The 22,036-nt window shown below is 34.3% G+C and overlaps 1 long non-coding RNA gene across 2 annotated transcripts; it reads right to left on the bottom strand.

The window, feature by feature from the left end:
* Window positions 1-5,316: 5,316 nt before the first annotated feature.
* On the bottom strand, window positions 5,317-9,128 carry LOC137714607 (uncharacterized). Of its 2 annotated transcripts, none has more exons than XR_011065426.1 (5): window positions 8,986-9,128; window positions 8,798-8,857; window positions 7,831-8,685; window positions 7,089-7,131; window positions 5,317-6,399 (listed from the first exon to the last, which is right to left on the bottom strand). It is a non-coding gene; the product is annotated as an uncharacterized lncRNA (long non-coding RNA). The 2 variants fall into 2 exon arrangements; XR_011065427.1 differs by having other exon boundaries at window positions 8,445-8,685.
* Window positions 9,129-22,036: the final 12,908 nt, after the last annotated feature.

Raw genomic sequence — 22,036 nt, 5'->3', positions numbered from 1 at the left:
TTTCGATACACACATTTAAGTACATTAATTTAATATAATAATTTTGGTGCATACATTTCAGTACTATCATTTAGGTACATTAATTGAGTCTTTCAAGTTTGAAGAATGTTAAATAAAATTAATAAATTAAAAAAAAAAAAGAACTTTGGTCAAAAAATAAATTAAAATGTGTCTATTAATAAATTTAATGGGAGAAATTGAATAAAATACACATTAATTATTTTGAATTAAGGTCATATCAAGGGACTATAATCAATATGTAATATAATACCAGATTTATTTTAAATTTTAATATTCTTCAAGGATTAAAGTTAGAAAACCCCTTAAAAAACTATTAAAAAACTTACTACAAGAAAAGCCATAGAAGTGAGATTAAATTTTTACTGTTAGATTCTTTGATCTAACTTACGTTTTTAGTATTACATTTTCATTTTATTATTTATTGATTTAAAAAATATTTTTTTTCACGGGAATCGAGTCGTATCATATTATTCGTTAATATTAACTGGTCAGATCATATTACTGTTCATTTTAACGCATTACACTTTAGATATTCAGTATGTCACAAAAAGAATACGAACACAAAAAATACAACACAAATGCCCTACACTTTATTGGTTTTAAAATTTCCCCTTAAACGATTAATCCACTTTATTGGTTATAAAACGTCAGGTCATTTTTCTACATCCAGACCTACAAAGTCGTTATGGAAAAAATTTTGTCGGTCAAAATCATGTCGTTGCAAAAATTCTACTTTGTTGGTTTTATGAAATACATGTCCTTTTTGAGGAATGAGCAGTCCTCAGATCGAAGGATTTATTTGTTTATCAAATAAATTTTATATTGGTCGATCTGAAAATTTTCCTTTTTTTATAGATGAAAATTAATAACTATTTTTCCTTGAAAATAAAATAAAATAAAATTCATCACTTTTTTCATCATTCATCTCTTTTAGTGGTAGACAATGTTCTGCCCTAATTAATTAGGAGGAGAAAAAAAAAATAAACAAGATGTTTGGAACTAAAATAAGTTTGGCCCAATGATTTTATTTCACTCAAGTACCAATGACTATTTAATTTCAACAGAAGAGAACAGTAACCGAGGCCAAGGATTTGAAAGTACTACACACGTTGTTGTGGGCAGCAAACACCCTTCAAGCTATACATTTAACCCAATTGGATTTTACTGAGGAAAAGCTACCCTTCGATGGCATTTTTGTAGTTTTGAGGAGATGAAAGCTCAAGTTGTAATGTAAGTTCTTATTTTCTGTCATTAAGCACATCAACAACTGGGAGCATAAAGAATTATTTTGAGAGTAAAAAGCTTAAACTAGAAGAAATGTATGTTCTACATAAAGCTGCATAAACAAAGAAGAAAATGATACTCAACTCACAACTCGAAAAGATTTTAAAGCTCTGCAGCCTACTTTCTTTCCAATTCCTTTTTTAATCTTAGGACTTGTATTCATGTTTAAGGCGTTGCTACATTGCATGCAGTATCGATTTCTTTTAAGAAAAACTCTTTTCTTTTCAAATCACTTCATCAACCTGCACGAACTTGCTCGACTAGCAAGAAGATTGCCCGAATGGGTTCAAACATGTCTATGTATCTCTTGTATTTTGCATCTCTTTCAAGTTATTACTTTGTAGGTGGATATTTTCTAAGTATTTAACATTATTTCCCTTCTATTCTTTCATTTTCATAGTGTTCGATGCGTTTATGTAAACATATCCATGTGAGAATTGCAAACTGAATTGAACTAAGAGCCAATCAGTTTATGCCATTCAAGTAATTCGATTCATAACTTAAAAATCACGTTATATGCTTTTCAAGTAATTTGATTCATAACAATTGACAGCTCAACATTAGTCTTGCATAATATTCTAGAGCTGATCTTATTTCTGTTTTTGTCTTAAGATTTTTTTTTTCCCCAAAGAAACATATAATTGGAGGAGAAGTCTTTTCTCAACCTTGGAATTTTATGAAAGAGCTTCCTTTTTCTACATCCATCCCCCACAAAGACGGTAGACAAAGTCGTTATGGAAAATTTATCGGTCAACATAAATAGGACAAAAGTCACATGGTTGTAATCAGGCATGCAGATGGTAATAATTGTTCTACAAGTCAGAGGGCAAAGAAACCCAGACCACAAGAAATGAGAGAAAAAGAAACATGACAAGTTCTTGTGTTTCACCGTGTTTGCAAATTGCAAGCGCATCCAGACTTAGTAACCTGAGAAATACAACTCTTAGAAGGTTCTCTGAAATAAATGTTGTGCAATGAATGAGTATAAGTCATTTAGAAGACAAATTATGTATCAGAGTTTACTCTCATTGGTCAAGGAAGAAGACTATATCTCTCAAGATAATCCACCACTTGCATATATAATTATATATCTCACGATGAATAATATTCTATAGGTCTTATTTCTTTTATTTTTGTCTTAAGGTGTTTGTTTTTTTTTTTTTTTAACCGGTGAAAAGTATAATTGGAGGAGATTTTGCTCAACCTCTGAAATTTATGAAAAGAGCTTCATTCTTCTACATCCAGCCCCATAATGACGGTAGACAAAGTCCTTGTGGAAAGATTTATAAGTCAGTCAAGAGATATACGACAAAAATGATGGCCCATCCCCAATATAATTCCAACTTCATCCCAAAAGAAAAGTCACAAGAGTTCTAGGAAAAAATAAAAAATAGTCACGAGAGACTTATGGCTAGTTTCGGGTTGATGTGTTGTGATGAAAAAAAAAAAAAAAGCGCTTAGCCTTGATTCTGTTAATGGTTTACATTATTGGTTGATAGAGAATCAAAGCAAATTTACCGATGAATTGCAATTTCAAAAAGAAAATCTGAAGAATAAAAAAACGAAATACAACGAGAAGAATGAAGCGTAAACGTAATCAACAATTAAATTTAAATTTATAGTTTATGGGATTATGGTGACAATCAACGAGCATTTGTAAATTTTTTTTTTTTTTTGAGTTTTAACGAAAAACCCACGATATTGATCACTTTAACGAAAAATCACGTTTTTATACTAAAAAGTCAAACCTGAAACTATTCACTTTACCCTTTATGCCTTTCAAGTAATTCGATTCATAACTTAAAAATCACGTTATATGCTTTTCAAGTAATTTGATTCATAACAACTGACAGCTCAACATTAGTCTTGCATAATATTCTAGAGCTGATCTTATTTCTGTTTTTGTCTTTTTTTATTTTTTTTCCAAAGAAACATATAATTGGAGGAGAAATCTTTTCTCAACCTTGGAATTTTATGAAAAGAGCTTCCTTTTTCTACATCCATCCCCCACAAAGACGGTAGACAAAGTCGTTATGGAAAATTTATCGTCAACAGAAATAGGACAAAAGTCACATGGTTGTAATCAGGCATGCAGATGGTAATAATTGGTCTACAAGTCAGAGGGCAAAGAAACCCAGACCACAAGAAATGAGAGAAAAAGAAACATGATAAGTTCTTGTGTTTCACCGTGTTTGCAAATTGCAAGCGCATCCAGACTTAGTAACCTAAGAAATACAACTCTTAGAAGGTTCTCTGAAATAAACGTTGTGCAATGAATGAGTATAAGTCATTTAGAAGACAAATTATGTATCAGAGTAAACAGAGTTTACTCTCATTGGTCAAGGAAGAAGACTATATCCATCAAGACAATCCACCACTTGCATATACAATTATATATCTCACAATGAATAATATTCTATAGGCCTTATTTCTTTTATTTTTGTCTTAAGATGGTTTTTTTTTTTTTTTTTTTTTTTACCAGTGAAAAGTATAATTGGAGGAGATTTTGCTCAACCTGTGAAATTTATGAAAAGAGCTTGATTCTTCTACATCCAGCCCCATAATGACGGTAGACAAGGTCCTTGTGGAAACATTTATAAGTCAGTCAAGAGATATATGACAAAAATGATGTCCCATCCCCAATATAATTCCAACTTCATCCCAAAAGAAAAGTCACAAGAGTTCTAGGAAAAAATAAAAAATATTCATGAGAGACTTATGGCTAGTTTCGGGTTGATATGTTGTGAAAAAAAAAGAAAAGCATTTAACCTTAATTCTGTTAATGGTTTACATTATTGGTTGATAGAGAATCAAAGCAAATTTACCGATGAATTGCAATTTCAAAAAGAAAATCTGAAGAATAAAAAAACGAAATACAACAAGAAGAATGAGCATTTGTAAATTTAAATTTATAGTTTATGGGATTATGGTGACAATCAACGAGCATTTGTAAATTTTTTTTTTTGGAGTTTTAACGAAAAACCCACGATATTGATCACTTTAACAAAAAATCACGTTTTTATACTAAAAAGTGAAACCTGAAACTATTCACTTTACCCTTTATTTTGTTTTTATCGTTAAAACTCAAAATTTTTAAACTTTTTTCTTTAATTTTCTTTTTTTTTTCCTTCTATATTTTCATGCTTCTACATTAATTAAAAAAATTACTCCAACAACGACCACATAATTGAGTAAAATCCTTACTGTTGGATTCTTTTATCTTACTTACATTTTTAGTATTACACTAGAAATATAGCCCGCGCGTTACTGCGGGATTAAAAACCGTATGATAAAAATATGTTTCGAAGCTATAAGAGATTGTTAAAGAAGGTTAATGTTATTTACACTGAAAGATATTTGAGCTTCTTGAAAGAATTTTTACATGAGCAGAAATTGGGCGAATGAAGCTCTTGAAATTCTTTAAAGCATGACCTGTGAGTGATTGATAGTGTAACAAAAATTAGTAAAAGAGTGAAAGAATATTATACATGAAACTATATTATTGGAACCACTTAATGGAAAGTTGTAGAGCTATGGTATACTCGGCTATAGTTTCAAAACCAACGAAAGAATGCAAGACATAATATATACACAGAAAAGTAAAAACTAATAAGTTTGAAAGATACGAACGATTGAGCATGCAGAAAACGTGGAGAGCGATTGAGAAAAGGGAGCACCAAATTAACTGTTTTTCCTTTCCTTCCCTTCCCTTGCTGCATAAACGGTAGAGTAACTCTAGTTTTTCAGTTTTTTTCATGCCATTCTTCATGCCAAGCCAAAATCAACAACTAAATTATAACATGCATGTTAATAATACCATGAAAAATTCCACTTCAATATACATGCATATTATTTTCTTAGTTCATATATGAATTGGATATTATCTCTTCCAAAACCACCAACCAAAATCACTTCTCAAAGAGATTATAAATAGAAGAGAGTGGAAGCTTACCCAAAGCCAATTTTGCGTAGTAGTGTTGTGCTACTCTCTCCATCTTATTTTTGACCCAACAAACAATATCTGCATTTAAATGCATAATGTTTTTTTTTTTTTTTTTTTTTTTATAAAAAAAATTTCAGCAAGCCCATATCAATTCCAGAACATTTTAAAAACCGAAATTAGGCAACATCAAAGATGGACCATTTCATTAGCATATGCGAAGGGTCTCAAAACATACCAAGAAAAGGGTAGGCAACAAAAAGAAATTAAACGCAGAAACTCAACAAAATAAACAATTTAGAGTTTAAGCATCTAAGGTACAATCTTAAAGATAAGAACTTACAGAGATTATCAGGCAATTTCAGTTTTTTGAATTGGGGATTAAATGATTCAAATAAGCACTTGAAAGAGTGATTGATAACAAAAATCTGAAGTCAACACAACATGCAGTCATCTACAGAGCTCAAATACACATTCACTAAACATAGTCCACCATCAATCCATACACATATTTGGTTAAAGGAAAAAAGCGAGTTTAACCTGTTGTGCAACCACAGCATCTCGAGGATCATCCGTGAGGAGCAGAAAGCAAAGTTTGTACAAAAAGAAGTGCTGTTTTCAATGTTAGGGTGCCTTCCAACATATGAGATACATACACCAAAAAAACATTATTAGTGATCCCTATGCATATTGTTTCTCTGAGTATTCCAATTCAGCAGTCCTAGAATCTTACACAGTGGCACTTGACTGTTTCTCTTACTCTATGAACTGTTTTTTCTTTAAAGCACACTCTGCTGATAAATAGATTATTCACAAAAATTATGAAATACAATTGTACATTGAGTGCTATGCTAATAATCTTCATAAATTGGCTAGTTACATTTCCTCACAACTTGAGTGATGTCTAAAATAAATGATGGATGAGGTTATAGTTTATAAGTTTCACATTTACATTTACCCACAATTTAAGTGGTATATTTAAACTCCAAACGATGCATAGGTTATCAAGCAGTTACATCATTATTTTAAAAATTCACATCCAATAAGAGTATAAATACACCTAATTGGTAATATCTTGAGAGAGAGATACCTGGGAATGGGTCGACTTGCAATGAACTAAAGAACTCGACTTTTTCTTATGATTACATGACCACCTTCAAGAGATACATTAATCAGTAAAATCAGAAGCGACAACACAAAAGAAAATCCCAAGTAAAGTTCTCATTAGCAGTGAAATTATTAGTATTGCACTAAAAGATTTAGAGATAAGGAGATAATGATTTAAACAATATTATCTCAATCATCGTTCGGATAAAGAGATTATGTTACTTGTCCAAAACTACCAATCAGGACCACGGATCAAAACTAACCGTCAAAACCTTTCATAATAGTAAATTATTGGTCTTTCTTAAGATTCCAAATACTTGGATACACAATCCTTTTATAGTTTATATGGATACTTGACCCTCATCAGTCTTATATACTCCCTTCGTGGCCATGAGACTTTTTTATGAGAGCATTAGACAGAAGGGCATGCTTTGAGTATTCAAAATTTTTCAATTTCTCAGTTTTCTTTAAACCTCATGATATGCCGATAATAGTATAAAGACGAATGAACCATAAAAAAAAATAAAAAATAAAAAAAAGAAAGGGTTAAAACCAAAGGAGAACTGAAATAGAGAAACAAAGAAAGAAAACCATAAATGGAACCCAAACACAAAGAGAGTGAGAGAGTTAAACCCAAAAGCTTAACGCAATCTCATTTGCATACCATTTGACCATATTAAGAAAAATATGAAATTTGCACCCCCATTTGACCATATTAAGGATAGAGGGCACTCACATCGTTGTAGTAGTACCCTTCTTTGTTATGCTTTTCCTCAAAACTGCCATAAAAAAAAAACCCAAAAAGCATAAAAATTTAGAAGCAGAAAAGAAAAGGTTTGAAATTGCCATTGGAAATGCTGAATGTACAGATGGAAACCAAATTGAATTATTATGCCCTCTCTCCTCCTCTCTCCTCCTTCAATCCATATACTGGTAGTTACTGTCAATCTATTTAACTTATTCCCAACTTCATCAAAACAACCAAGAAGTATAAAATAGCAAGGTTAATTCTCACTTTCTTTAATCAAAATGAATTCTACTTCTTCCCATCTATTTGCACATCCCTTCAACACTCTCAATTGATATTAAAACAGAAAACAAATTGTTGCAAGAAAGAAGCGAACAGTGAACAACCTGTGTAATTTTGTGAAGATTGGCAAAGAGATCCTATAGAGATGGGAGAAAATGATACTGAAATAGGAATCCCAATCCAAATATCATCCCAGAAACAAAACCTCCCCCTTTCCAACTGTGAAAGGAAGATTACAAAAGATCATGGAAAGGACCTGAGCTTGTCTTTCCATGGGTATCCCCATGACCCCCTAATAAACTCGCATAAGTCACGTCGTGCAACATGTATTTACTCCATAGTCCCTACAACAAAATTCCACATAGAACTAGTTCCAAGAGTAGCGAAGAAATTATCAATGTTATTTAGTCATACATTTTCATATATACTAAAGCAATATTACCCCCACCAGTCATTTCCAAGTCAATCCATACCAGTGGCATTTTGTACTCTTCGGTATCTCTGTAATTTGCTTACTCTGCTTCTCATTTATGAGTGACATGTTATCAGAGTCATTGACTTTTTTCTTGCTATTGCCTACCTCAAAAGATGCATAATCAGAACTAAGATACTCATATTTTTCAATCCGCATACAGGGATTATCAACAAATATTCACCTAAGTAAATCATTTATTATGGTTATTACTTATTATATATGCCCAATGCCTAGTCTATCATGAATGTGCTTACATTTTGAGAAAAAATGGCTAAGAAATAAGGTTTTTTTTTTTTTTTTTTTTTATAAATAAAAATTTATACTTCAGCTTCATCAAAATTGCAGGGTCCATTCAAACAGTACGAACTTTTTTAGAGAAATATTAAGAAAAATAACCTAAAATGGTAGTTCATAGATTCAGTTGAGTTGTAAATGTTAGTATACAGCATCCAAATATATTGGAAAGATAAAAGTAAATAGTAATCAACGAAATTTTCCTAGTAGAACTTAGCCCTGGAAATTGTCGAAACCAGCTCAATTTACAGGAATTTAACAGAGGATAAGAGAAAATTGGTCCGAGAAAATACCATGGTTGCGGATGAGCTGACGACGACAAAAGGGAGAGACAGCGGCGAAGGGCTGGAGTCTCTGGAACTCTCATCGTCTGCTGTGTGGAGTCAACCCTAAAACACTAATGTGCAATTTGTATTAGGTTTTTGGGTAGAACCAGAAAATCAGCCCTACACCCATCCCTCCCTCACTCTTTGTATGTCTCCAATCGCTTAATCCTACACCTTTTTGCACAACCATACTTCTCCCTCTCTGTCTCTGTCTCTCTCATTTCAAAGTCAGATTCTTTATCAAATTCAACAACTGGATTTTGACAAAAAAAAAAAAAAAAAACTGGATAATTCACACAGAATGAAAACAACCCACTCACATGGAGACGGAGATATTTCGGAAGCAACGCAAAATAGTCCTGGAGAAGATCAAAGCTGTTCTGCATTAACAAAATTGAAAAAAAAAATCAAAACTTTAAATTACAACTAAATTTATTCATTTCCTAATTGAAATCCAGAAAAAAAAAAATGCAAAAGTTAGGCAATGCAGAGAAAACCCAGATCCCACCCCAAATTTGTACTCGAAGCCCTTTTACAATTCACGCAATCATGAATCAGAGAAGAAGCAGAGGATTGAGTATGGGGGAGGAGAGACTGCAAGAGAGAGAAAGAGAAGAGAGAGAGGGTGTGTGTGTTTGAGCGCAGTGATGCTGTTGCAGACGCAGGGTGTGTGTGTTTGAGCGCGGTGGTGCTGTCAATAAACAGTAACCGAGAGTTGGGGTTAGGAAATTGTTATTAACACATTAAAGAAAAATACATTTGCGAAATAGTGTAGAATAAGATTTTTAAAGGACTAATAACAATTTCATTAGGTTTTAGTATATATAAATTTTTCATTTTATTATTTATTAGTTTAAATTTTTTTTTTTAACCGGTACCAAATCAAGTCATATTACCTGTTCATTTTAATGTACAACCCATTAAATATTATGTATGTCACGAAAACGACACGAGCACAAAAATACATAACAAATGCCCTCCTCTTTATTGGCTTTAAAAAATTTCCCTAAAACGATTAATCCAGTTTAAAATTGCAGCCCCTCTCCCCACCCCACCCAAAAAAAAAAAAAATGTTCACATTTAAACCCAAATCAAACATTAATCCATTTCCATATCCCAAATCGAATTGCCAGAAAGAAAAAAAATATATATTAATAAATATTAAATATATCTTTAAAATCGAATTCCCGCCTCCTTAGGTGAGAAGTTCCCTGTCCTTTTTAAAAATGCCGGATCGGTCTGCCTCAAGTGTACAAAGTGGAGCCTTATTTTATTTATAAGTAAAGTCTTGATCTAAATCTAGGCTAAGATATCAAATGATAGTTTTTTAACATGTGGATGAGAGGAATAAGTAACTGATTAAGAGAGATGTGAGAAGCAGGTTGTACTGTATTCTAACGTTGTGGTATGTGAAATTTCGCAAAAGAAGCACGTTCTACTATACTATTGTACTAACCATTTGCGTTCATTACAGCACCTTCGCCCTACATACGTAAGCTTATCGAGGTTTGGAACCCTTTTTCTATTCGAATGAAAAAAATTCAGGCACCTACCAAATTGGTAAGGCAAACGTATCAATCCAACTTGTACTATTCTCATTAAAAAATTTACAAGTGCTAACGGCAATGAGACTCCTGCGGGCAATGAGAAACTTAAAAAATAAAGAAAAACTAATGAAAATGGCTTGAAAACTTTGAGTTTTAATGATAAGGACAAAATAAATGGTAAAGTAAATAGTACCAGAATTGACTTTTTAGTGCAAAAATATGGTTTTTCTAAGTCCAGCCAGGGATGGGGCATATAACAAGAACCGCCTCTAATATTCATTGGGGTCTTAAACAAACTACTACATTGTTGGAATCCATAACAATTGCTGGAGTTTCTTTGGGATAAACTCTAGCAATTTAAGAACTAAAGCATGCTAAGTGCCTCGACTCAAAGTGACAAATAAATTTTTTCTTTTGCAATGGGTTATGTTTTCGACAGGGAACAATCTAAGAATTAAAGCAGGTTATGTGTTTATGCATCCTAAGAACTAGCGAGAGTACGTAGATGTACGATATTGGTTTAAAATGCAACACGCTTTCTATAAGTTGGCCATTGATCATGCTCATTTTGTTCGCGAGTCAAGTGGATTTGAGGAGTTGGGTACCATGCATTGGACTCATAATCTGCGCTATGCCCTATTTTGATTTAAGTTAGAAGTTTATAACTGTTATAAGTTGGTTGAAAGAAGCCTACATTTGCCAAACTTTTCCTGTTATTAGGAAAATTATTTTATCAATTGGATGTTGCCAGCCATTCCAGAGTTATTATTTTCGTGATATCGAGCTTTGGTTACAAATTGTTCACTCATTTATTTATCGGAAGTAATTAACTATCGAAGGCCTTTTCAGCGTTGGATTTTCTGTATCAAGCTAGACTATACACACAATATTTTGTTGATTTCAACGGAGTGAGATTTTCAATGCTAAATTTCCTTTAAAAAAAAAAAATCTCTAGCCAAGAAGACCAGAAAGTAGTTCTTTGGCCTTTCGTTGAGTTCAACGGAGAGAGATTTTCGAGAGAGTCTCTTTTTCAATACCTTAAACTCTCCTGCACAATACCTCCTATTTGTGTGCAGCCATATTGACTTCCAAGCCAAAAAAGCAAAATACTAACGTGGCCTTCACAAAGCCACAAAAATCACCACAAAACATTACGCAAAAGGACGTTTGATGAAGACGTCAGCTCCTCTTCCGCAATAGACGAGATTAATTTCTTTTTCTTCAACAATATTTCTAATGAAGTAGTTCTTCTGTTTAAGGTGCTTAGTAGCAAATAAATACATATAATATGCTACTAAGATCTGTAAGAATGAGCACTCGAAATATCAAAAGCTTATAGTGGTGGCAAAAGTAAACTATTTTTCACTTTTTGACTGTTTGTAGCATTCATGGGATCAAACGAGCGTGCGTCTGACACCTTAAGAGACTTAAACAAATAAACACATATAATATGCTACTATGACCTTAAGAATGAGTACTCAATTGATCAAAAGTTTTTTGGGTGATAAAAGTACGTAGTTCTTCACTTTGGAGTGTATTTAGACTGTTTATGACATTCATGGGTTCAAATGAGCGTGCGTTTGACACTCCTTAGAACGTAAGCAAATAAACACATAATATGTTACTAGGGCCTTAAGATCAAAAGCTTAATAGTTGTCAAAAGAACACAGTTTTTTCTTTTGGAGTGTATTTTGACTATTTTCGACATTCATGGGATCAAACGAGTTTGTATTTGGCACTTTTTGGAACTTAAGTAAAAAAACACATAATTTGCTGCTAAAACAATAACAATGAGTACTCAAAAAGATTATTAGGTGTCAAATGTACACAATTTTTTACTTTGGAGTGTATTTGGACATTTGCAATGAAGTGATTATTCAGTGATAGATAGTGTTCTTCAATGTAGCACCATGATGGACGGCCTGGCAATGGGCCACTTAAGTGTCTCACTTTTTCTCAATTTATCTCCTTCAATGGTAGACAGTGTTCTTCCCTAAGTTATAAGAGGGCCGGGGAAGAAAAATGAAGGAGAAGACATTAATCACTGGGACTACCGACTGGAACTATGAAGGCGAATTCTGTTAACACAAACGAGTTCATCGTTTATCCCAAAGGAAGAGTTTGAGATTTTTCCAAGTCCAGCCAGGGAGCGGGCATAGAACAAGAACCACCTCTAATATTCAATGGGGTCTTAAACTAACTAAAACATTGTTGGAATCCAGGTGTTTTCTTTGGAATCCATAACCATTTAATAATTAAAGCATGTTTTGTGCCTCGACTAAACGTGACACATAAAAAGTTTTCCTGCAATTGGTTCTGTTTTCGGTAGGGTAACAATCTAAGAATTAAAACATGTTATGTGTATATGCTGTTGGAGTTTTAGACATTCTTGTCCCACATTAGTCAATAGTATTTTTTCACAAGCCTTTATATAGGTTTATTCCCTTTTCTTAGTAATTAGAACTTGGACCATTTGGAAATGGATTGAAGGTTTGGGCCTTATGGTTGTGTGAATTAGGCTTGAATATAATATAGCCTAAATACAATTAATATTAATTAATCAAGACAAGGGCCTTGGGCCTTGGAATTTAAAATTAATCAGATTCATTAATTTTAATTTTCGGATTAAGTTTTTTAATTAATTTATTAATTAAAAAACGTTTTGATTAAAAGACACAGCTATTAGAAAGAGTTGTACTTTTTTATTAAAAGACACAGCTATTAGAAAGAGTTGTGTGCTTTCAAATACACTGAACAGGTATTTGAAAGGGTGTGAAACAACCTATATATTTACAATCACAGTATCCAAGTGAGAATCATTTTTTCTTCCTCCTTATCTTCTGTACAAAATTTCCAGAGAGTAAACACACAAAGCAATTCGCTAGAGTTCTATAATCCAGTGCGGGTTGTAGAATTTGGTAGTTGTATCCTGGTCGAGCAGACATTGTAGAACCACAAGCACAAGAGTAAGACGAAAATACTGTTCGAAGGACATAGCTTTTACGCTAGCCTCTACCTTCTGTGATCAAGTTAGTATCATTGTATTTTTATATTAGTTTATGTATTTATTGTATAATTTCATTCTGCACATCAAGTATATTTGGTAAATAAAATATTAGAATTTCAAGTTCTGTTTATTTCTGTTATTTTTGTTTATTTCTGAATTATTCTCCAACATATGCATCATAAGAACTAGTAAGAGTACGTAGATGTACGTTATTGGTTTGCAATACAACACGCCTTGTATATGTTGACCATGGATGTAAAAGGGAAGTCTCATCATCTCCATCTATCGCTCCTACATCAGCCATGACGACACCATCTCCTCTAGATATCAAGCATCCCAGCTAGGCAAATCAACCGTTGACTTTTACATAATCTCTAATTGTTAATTTGTATATATAGCTGCTGCTAATTACCTGTTTTCATTACTTTCCGTGTAAAGTCACTCCTGGACTAGTATATCATCTTGTATTAGTCCTTGTAAATAAATTAATGAAAGCTATTCAGCCAAATCAAAACATTCTATGGTATCAACGAGCCCTAAGCTCTAACGAGCAGTTTCTCAATTTTTTTTCCCTGTGCGCTCACAATGTCAGACGAGCAATCAACCAACTCCGGTTCCGTTGTCCACCCATCCAACTCTTTGCTTTCAGTTGACAACTCCAAATCGTTGATTACGATCAATGTCGCTGCCCAACTGCCTGTCAAACTCACGCCTATGAACTATCCCTCTTGGCGTGCTCAATTTATTGCCGTCCTCATAGGGTATGATCTCCTGAGATATGTCGATGGAACATATCCCTGCCCAGAAAAATCGAACACCTTGTCGTTGCGGCGTATAATCTTTGGCTACGCCAAGATCAGCTGATGCTCCATGCCATCCTCGCATTCGTTTCCGAACAAGTTGTCTCTCTTATTGCCTCTGCCCGAACCTCCAAGGCTGTATGGGACAAACTCAAACAACTCTATGCCAATCAAGCACGATCTCATGTCATGGGTCTCAAAGAACGCATTACTCTCATGCGTTGTGACTCCAAGCCCGTTTCTGAATATCTCCAAGCCGTCAAAGCCATTGCCGATGAACTCGCTCTTATTGATGCTCTCATTAGTGATGATGACCTCGTCATACACATCTTAAACGGTGTTGGACCTGAGTTCAAAGAACTTGCAGCTGCTGTTCGTGCCTATTTCCTTTTAGGACCTTCATGATAAACTTATTGAGTGTGAAATTTCTCTTAAACGCGAAGACCATATTGGCTCCTCCAGTCCCATCACTGCCAAAACTGCGCAACACTCTGCCACTTCCCGTTCGTTCCATCGTCGCTCTAGCAACGGCAACAATTACCAGCCTCGATCATCCTCTGGTCCACGCAACAATAATAACTTTTGAGATATTTTTGGTTTTAGTTCCAAAGAAACATATGATTGGAGGAGAAGTCTTTGCTAAACCTTGGAATTTTATGAAAAGAGCATCCTTTTTCTACATCCATCCCCCACAAAGATGGTAGACAAAGTCGTTGTGGGAAATTTGTAAGTCAGTCAATAGCAGGCATGCAGACAGTCATAATTGAGCTACTTGAGTGGGCAAAGAAAACCCAAACCACAAGAAATGAAAGAAAAAGGAACATGACAAGTCCTCGTGTTTCACCTTGTTTGCAAATTGCAAGGCGCACCCAGATTTTCTTTACATAGCGGATCGTAATGCGAGAGACGCTTTGTAACCCGAAAAATATATTTAGGTACATACATTTCGGTGCATATATTTTGATACAAATATTTAGGTACATTGGTTCAATATAATATATTTCGATACATACATTTTGGTACATATATTTCAATGCATACAATTTGGTACACACATTTAGGTACATTAATTTAATATAATAATTTCGGTGTAAACATTACATTTAGATATATTAATTGAGTCTTTCAAGTTTGAAGAATGTTAAATAAAATTAATAAATTTAATGGGAGACATTGAATAAAATATACATTAATTATTTTGAATTAAGGACATATCAAGGGACTATAATTAATATGTAATCTAATACCATATTTATTTTAAATTTTAATATTCTTCAAGGATTAAAGTTAGAAAACCCCTTAAAAAAAACTATTAAAACTCTTACTACAACAATAGCCATATACGTGAGATTAAATTTTTACTATTAGATTCTTTGATCTAACTTACGTTTTTAGTATTACATTTTCATCTTATTATTTATTGATTTAAAATATATTTTCTTTGACAGGAATCGGATCAGGTCATATTACATGTTAATATTAACGGGTCAGGTCATATTACCCGTTTATTTTTAACGCACGACACATTAGATATCCAGTATATCACGAAAATAACACAAACACAAAAGACACGACACAAATGCACTACACTTTATTGGTTTTAAAATTTCCCCTAAAACGATTAATCCACTTTATTGGTTTTAAAACTGATCATTTTTCTACATCCAGACCTACACAGTTGTTATGGAAAAATTTATATGTCGGTCAAAAGCATGTGGTTGCAAAAATTGATCTACTTTATTGGTTTTAGGAAATACATGTCCTTTTTGAGGATTGAGCAGTCCTTCGATCAAAGGGTTTATTTGTAGATCAATTAAATTTATCTTGGTCGATTTGAAAATTTTCCTTTTTTTTTTATTTTTTCTTCTGTAGATGAAAATTAATAGCTACTTTTCCTTGAAAATAAAATAAAACTCATCACTTTTTTCAGCATTCATCTCTTTTACCGCGCCCACCCCCAGAAATGAGAGAAAAATGAACATGACAAATTCTCGTGTTTCACCTTGTTCTTAGTAACCAGAGAAATACAACTCAAGGGTTCACACTTCTACATAAATTAAAAAACTAGGAAACTTCACCCTTGATACATTAATCACTTCATTTATTAATTATATTTTGATGTTTTAATTATTTCTCTTTTTCTTTCTAATTTTAATGTATTAATTTTATTTCATTATAATTTCATTTCATTTTATTCATCATAATATATTTTGTTGTAAACTAATTTTTGTTATACAATACATTTCGATATACTTTGTCTTCTTCATTTAGGTACATTAAATTCATTATAATACATTTCGGTACATACATTTAGGTACATATTTTGGTACATATATTTTGATACAAACATTTAGGTACACTAATTCAAAATAATACATTTTGGTACACACATTTCGGTACATACATTTTGACACACACATTTAGGTACATTAATTTAATATAATAATTTCGGTACTAACATTTAGGTACATTATTTTATTTTATTTTTTGTCAAAATTTAGGTACAATAATTGATTCTTTCAAGTTTGAAGAATGTTAAATAAAATTAATAAATTAAAAAAAAAACTTTTTTTGGTCAAAAAATAAATTAAAATGTGTATATTAATAAATTTAAATATTTAATGGGAGACATTGAATAAAATACACATTAATTATTTTGAATTAAAGATACATCGAGGGAATATAATCAATATGTAATCTAGTTAGATTCTTTGATCTAACTCACGTTTTTAGTATTACATTTTTCATTTTATCATTTATTGATTTAAAATATATTTTCTTCCACGGGAATCGGGTCAGATCATATTACCCATTAATATTAACGGGTCGTGTCATATTACCCGTTCATTTTAACGCACGACACATTAGATATCAGGTGACACACCCCGACCCGGAATGTCCACTTGGACCCCGAATCGAGTTGTGATGGCCGACACTTGGAGGGTGACAAAGCCATAAAGCGTAGTGTAGTGGAAAAAAAATGTGAATAAATTTAAACCTAAAGGTGCCTAATCAAGAGAGTGCTCGAATGAGCAGGATTGAACCCATTTCACAAATGATGTCAAAGCATAAGAATAGTACAGTAATCAGGGTAAGGGTTATACCAATGAAGATAATCATCTCTTGAGATTTGCCAAAATCCTCGTATACATGTAAGCGCAGCTACTAAACCTGGAGGGGCGAAAAACAAAGTTGAGTAGGTCAGCAAAACAACGTTTTGTAAAAACCTTTACTTTCGAATATAGTAACCCCTCGTTGTAAAACAAGTATAGTTTCCAAAATATCATACTACGTATAAGTATGAAAACATGTGTGTGCCAAGTGTAAATCCAGAAATGGGTCATGGCATAAAATGCTCAACAACAATATAAATAAGATCAGGTGCAGTAATCTACACTAACATGTCGATTGCACCTGTCGCTTATCCGTTTATGCTAACATATCGAGTCGGAACTACCTAGTGCAGTCTGTACAACAAGCTAGGTGTAATAATAACACTCTAGTGCTACGATCACGTGAAGCTTACGCTAGGCGCAGTCACCATCGAGTCAGAACCACCTATTGTGGTATGTATGCCAAGCTAACATCTACTTGGATCCAAGACGAGCGTGCAGTGCCGGAGGGTGAACATACACGTGAAGGCTAGCCTGGCCTCAGGCTGAGCACTCACCCAGGGTGTAGCAATGATGAGCAAACTAAAGATATGCATCCCAATAAGTCTGAACCATTTAGTCATTCGCATAACCTTACCTGAACTTACCTGCGCGCTCCGCGTTCACCTTAGCATTTCAAATCATTCAACAATTATGTGCAGATGAAATGCATAAAGATATGCCATGATATTGTGTAAAAACCCAAACATACTATAGCATTTTGAAATATAATAATCATGGCATTACATGCATAATTCATTTAAAACGTTTATGGAAACTATAACACATATACGTAAATATACGAAAATAAAATGCCCACTCGCCTGGAGTCCGCGCTGCAATTCCCTAGCACGAATATCGAGGCGTCACGAACGATCGTCGCCTAAAACAAATATCAAATCACTTCTCAGAATTCTTATCGATAAAACACATCCCCAAGGACATTTTAGAATGATTTGGAACCCATTGACAAAAAGTCAACCATCGGTTAAAGGTCGGCAGTAGGGTTATGTAACTCGATCTGGACGATCCGCACCTCAGATTTCCGATATGTAACTTTCCAAGAATTTTAATAAGCTTCTAGAACAACATCCTAAAGTTTCGGATCGATCCAACGGTCGGATCTCCGCCAATTGCTAAAATTAAGTGGCAGCCAACGTTTTATTTGACGAACTTACAAATCTAATTTGGAAAGATCTGTATGTCGGATTCTCGATCCGTAAGTTCCTATGGTCCTCAAGTATTACGTACTATAAAGTACTAAGGTTTGGTGAAGATCCAACGGTTGAATCGTCAATTCATGCAAGGATCCTATGGCAGCCAACTAGGTGGTCAACTACGAAACTACATTAAAACATCGTAATTTCACTAAATGGAGTTCAAATATGGAATTGGGGCTTCAAAATTAGCCTAGGATGGTCAGGTGGGATCTCAGCCCACGCACCACCCCGCATGGTGGCTGGCCGCCGCGGTTCACAGGAAAATTCCACTATTTCTAAAAATTTTCAAATTTCACAGAAATGAAGATCTCAAAGAAAGGAACAACTTTCATACGTGTGGCCAAGGCCAAAAGTGGACCGAAGATGGTCAATTTTGCCCACAAAGCTGGTGGGTGCCTAAAGTTTCCCAGTGTCAATTCGTCGCCTACAGTGGTCCAACGGGGTTAAGGCTGGTCGGGATTTACTCCTGGGATGATGGGCTACAAAGCCCAAGTGGTGGCATCAGCCATCGCTTTGTTGATTCACGGGAAAATTGAAAAGAGTGGCCGAACAAGATTTTGACGCGTTGGATTTTATGGCTTCGCCCCCGCAATGAGAGCTTCAAGATGGTGGTGGTGACGTCGAAAAACTCCACCTGAGTTGGCCGGAATAGGCATTGGAAAACGGGAGCTCGCTGTGGGTGTGGGTTGACGGAAAAAACTGGGAACTTCTCTCCCTCTTCCTGATTGGCCCTTTTTTTTTCTACTTTTCTGATTGGTCCTCAAAAGAAATAATATGATTGGTACCTTATTTCCTTGCTGAAAGCTGATTGGCTTCTTTCCTGCAAGATGGGAGTTCAATTTATTTAACTAACTTTAAATAACCAATTTCAAACGTCTGTAACTATACTGTTATAATCCGGACTCACAAACGGCTTTCGCCTACGCGTTCGTAGTGACGAGTACTACGAGGATATGCTAAAAGAATAAGTCCTACGTTCATCTAGACGATGGTCAACAGAAGTCAAAGTCCTTGCCTTTAGGGCATTTTCGTAAATTCATGCTTTTAAAATTAATAAAAACGTAAAATTAGGAACAAATTGTCACATCCAGTATGTCATGAAAACGACACGAATATCCTACACTTTATTGATTTTAAAATTTCCTCTAAAACGATTAACTCCAATTTAAAATTCCACCTCTTCCCCAACCCCACAAAAAAATGTTCACATTTAAACTCAAATCAAACATTAATGCATTTCCACATCCCATATCGAATTGCCAGAAAGCGAAAAAATATATTAATAAATATAAATCTATCGATAAAATCGGGTAACTGATAATAAAAATGATTCCATATAACAAATTCCTCATCTTTAACCGATTGGGAACTCAAATTTATGAACTTTTTTGTGCAATGCCTTTTTTTTTTTTTTTTTTTTTTTTTAAACAACAATATTATTTACACTAAAGGAGTAGAGTGGGTTAATCCTCACAATGGGTTAGCAATAATGTAGTTTAAATTCGCCTTTGACAAAAATCGAAACTAAGACCTCTCACCTACAAGCGAAGAGAAATATTACTAGAAAGTAGTACTAAATGGCTTTTTCTACGCAAGGCTTGCTTCTGTTTCGTTGCTATTTGCTTCTATGACTGTGTTGACTGAAGCTTTCAACATCTCTTGCCTTTGATTGTGCGTTGGAGCCTCATTTTATTCTAGTAAAGTCTTGATCTATTTATAGGTTAAGATATCAACAGATAGTTCTTCAACATGTGGGATGAGGGGAATAAATAGTTGATCGAGAGAGATATGAGAATCAGGCTGTATTGTAATATAAGGATTCGGTCAAAGATGCGCGTTCTACTATATTATTTTACCAAATACATTCGTTACTGCAGCACCTTGGCCGTACATACATAAGGGAATCGAGATTTTGAACCCCTTTTCTATTCAAATGAGAAAATTCAAGAACCCGCCGAATCGAGATTTTGAACCCCTTTTCTATTCGTATGATGTATCAATCCAAGTCATACAATTCATTCATTAAAAGTTTTACGGGTGCCAACAGCAATGGAAACTCCTGCGGGTAATGAGAAGCTTAAAAAATGAAGCCCATTTCTTGAAAATCCCACTATAGTAATGCCAACAAAAATAGAAAATGAGAGACTCAAAGTAATGAAAAAATGACTTGTAACTGTGAAGGTGACATACCCTTGGAATTACGAAATAACAAAAAAGTGACCGAGATACGAGGGAAAAACTTTTGTTTAACATTTCTGGAAAGACCACCTATTTGTTCGTTTATCAAGTTCAACAAAAATTCATAAATAAACTATACCAACGATTGCTAAGGTATTTGGTATTGAGTTTCCTCCTCTGTTTTTAGCAGCAAAGAAGGATTTGTGAATGAGAAATACAAGTTTCTTATATTCATAGGAATCAATGGGAGAATGGCTACTTGCTCAGTTGGGCAGGGGACAAGCGGGTGCCGGGGTAAAGCTCTTTCATTTACATGATAATTTTAGTTTTTATGGCCTTCGGGTCTTCAACCGGTATTTGCGCCTGCGCACGGAGAGTGTATTCTAGATTATATCAGTTGGGTAGGCCGGACTGTGGTTCTAGAAAAATCTATACGAATTCTTCTTTGCAAGGGACATCGATGGGTTTAGTGATTTCTCCGGCAGCCTTGCAGGGATCCCCATGTCGAATAATTGGTTTACAAGACGTTTTTAGGAAGTCTTGCCTTTTTGGGTTCCAGTTTTTTACTTTTCTTTAAAAGGTAATTTTTATCTACCCTTGAGTAGAGATGTGTGCTTTATACAGGTAGTGGGGTCATGTATGCTAATGATCGTATAATTAATCCTAGACGGTTAGATTCAAATCAAAGTAAGGACTCCCGCCTAAGACTAAGGATGATAATTCATCCTGTCAAATTCGATAACCGTAGATAACCGCCTAAATGAGGTAGATTTGGAGATGATTTTTTTTTTTTTTTTTTTTGATACAGGAAAAACTGTGTCTTCCACCCTGCGCCCATTCCAAGAGTATATGCTTCAACAGGAATCACACATGTGTTATTACAACATGTGGGATGAGGGGTAGTTCTTTCAACATGTGGGAGGGGAATAAGTAGCTGATCAAGATAGATGTGAGAAGCCGGCTATACTGTAATCTAACTTTGTAGTGTGTGGGATTCGGCAAAAGAAACGCGTTCTACTATATTATTGTACCAACCACATGTGTTATTACAGCACTTTCAATGTACATACATAAGGATTCGAGGTTTGGAGCCCCTTTTCTATTCGAATGAGAAAATACAAGCACCCGCCAAATTGGTAAGGCAGACGCATCAAACCAACCCATACAATTCATTCCCTAAAAAATTTACGGGTGCTAACGGCAGTTGGACTCCTGCTGGTAATGAGAAGCTTAAAAAATGAAGCCCATTGTGAAATCCCACTATAGTAATGGCAACTGTTGATGCACAAAATCAGGTTGATCTTGGAACAACGTAAATCCGACCATAAATCACACACAAGCACAAAAACACAAAGATGTATCGTGGTTCACCCAAGTTGGGGCTACATCCACACTGGTGTCGATTCGGTTTCACTATGTAAATTGAGGGTTACAATGTACATAGAGACTATAGAGGCTAGGGTTTGCGCTCTATACAATTTACATAGAGACTATAGAGGCTAGGGTTTGCGCTCTATGCCATATTTGCCATCCTTTGCTCTCCCTCTAAAGTGAAGGTGATGGATCCCCTTTATAGAATAAGGGCCTCCTTTCCCTCTTACATACATGATAGGCTAAGTAGTGAGACTCAAATATTGAGGCCCAATATATGGTAC

Source organism: Pyrus communis, chromosome 1 (assembly GCF_963583255.1).
Source record: "Pyrus communis chromosome 1, drPyrComm1.1, whole genome shotgun sequence".
NCBI classification, from domain to species: Eukaryota; Viridiplantae; Streptophyta; class Magnoliopsida; order Rosales; family Rosaceae; genus Pyrus; species Pyrus communis.
The sequence above is the reverse complement of the archived record's forward strand: the minus strand, read 5'-3'. Positions and strand labels throughout refer to the sequence as shown.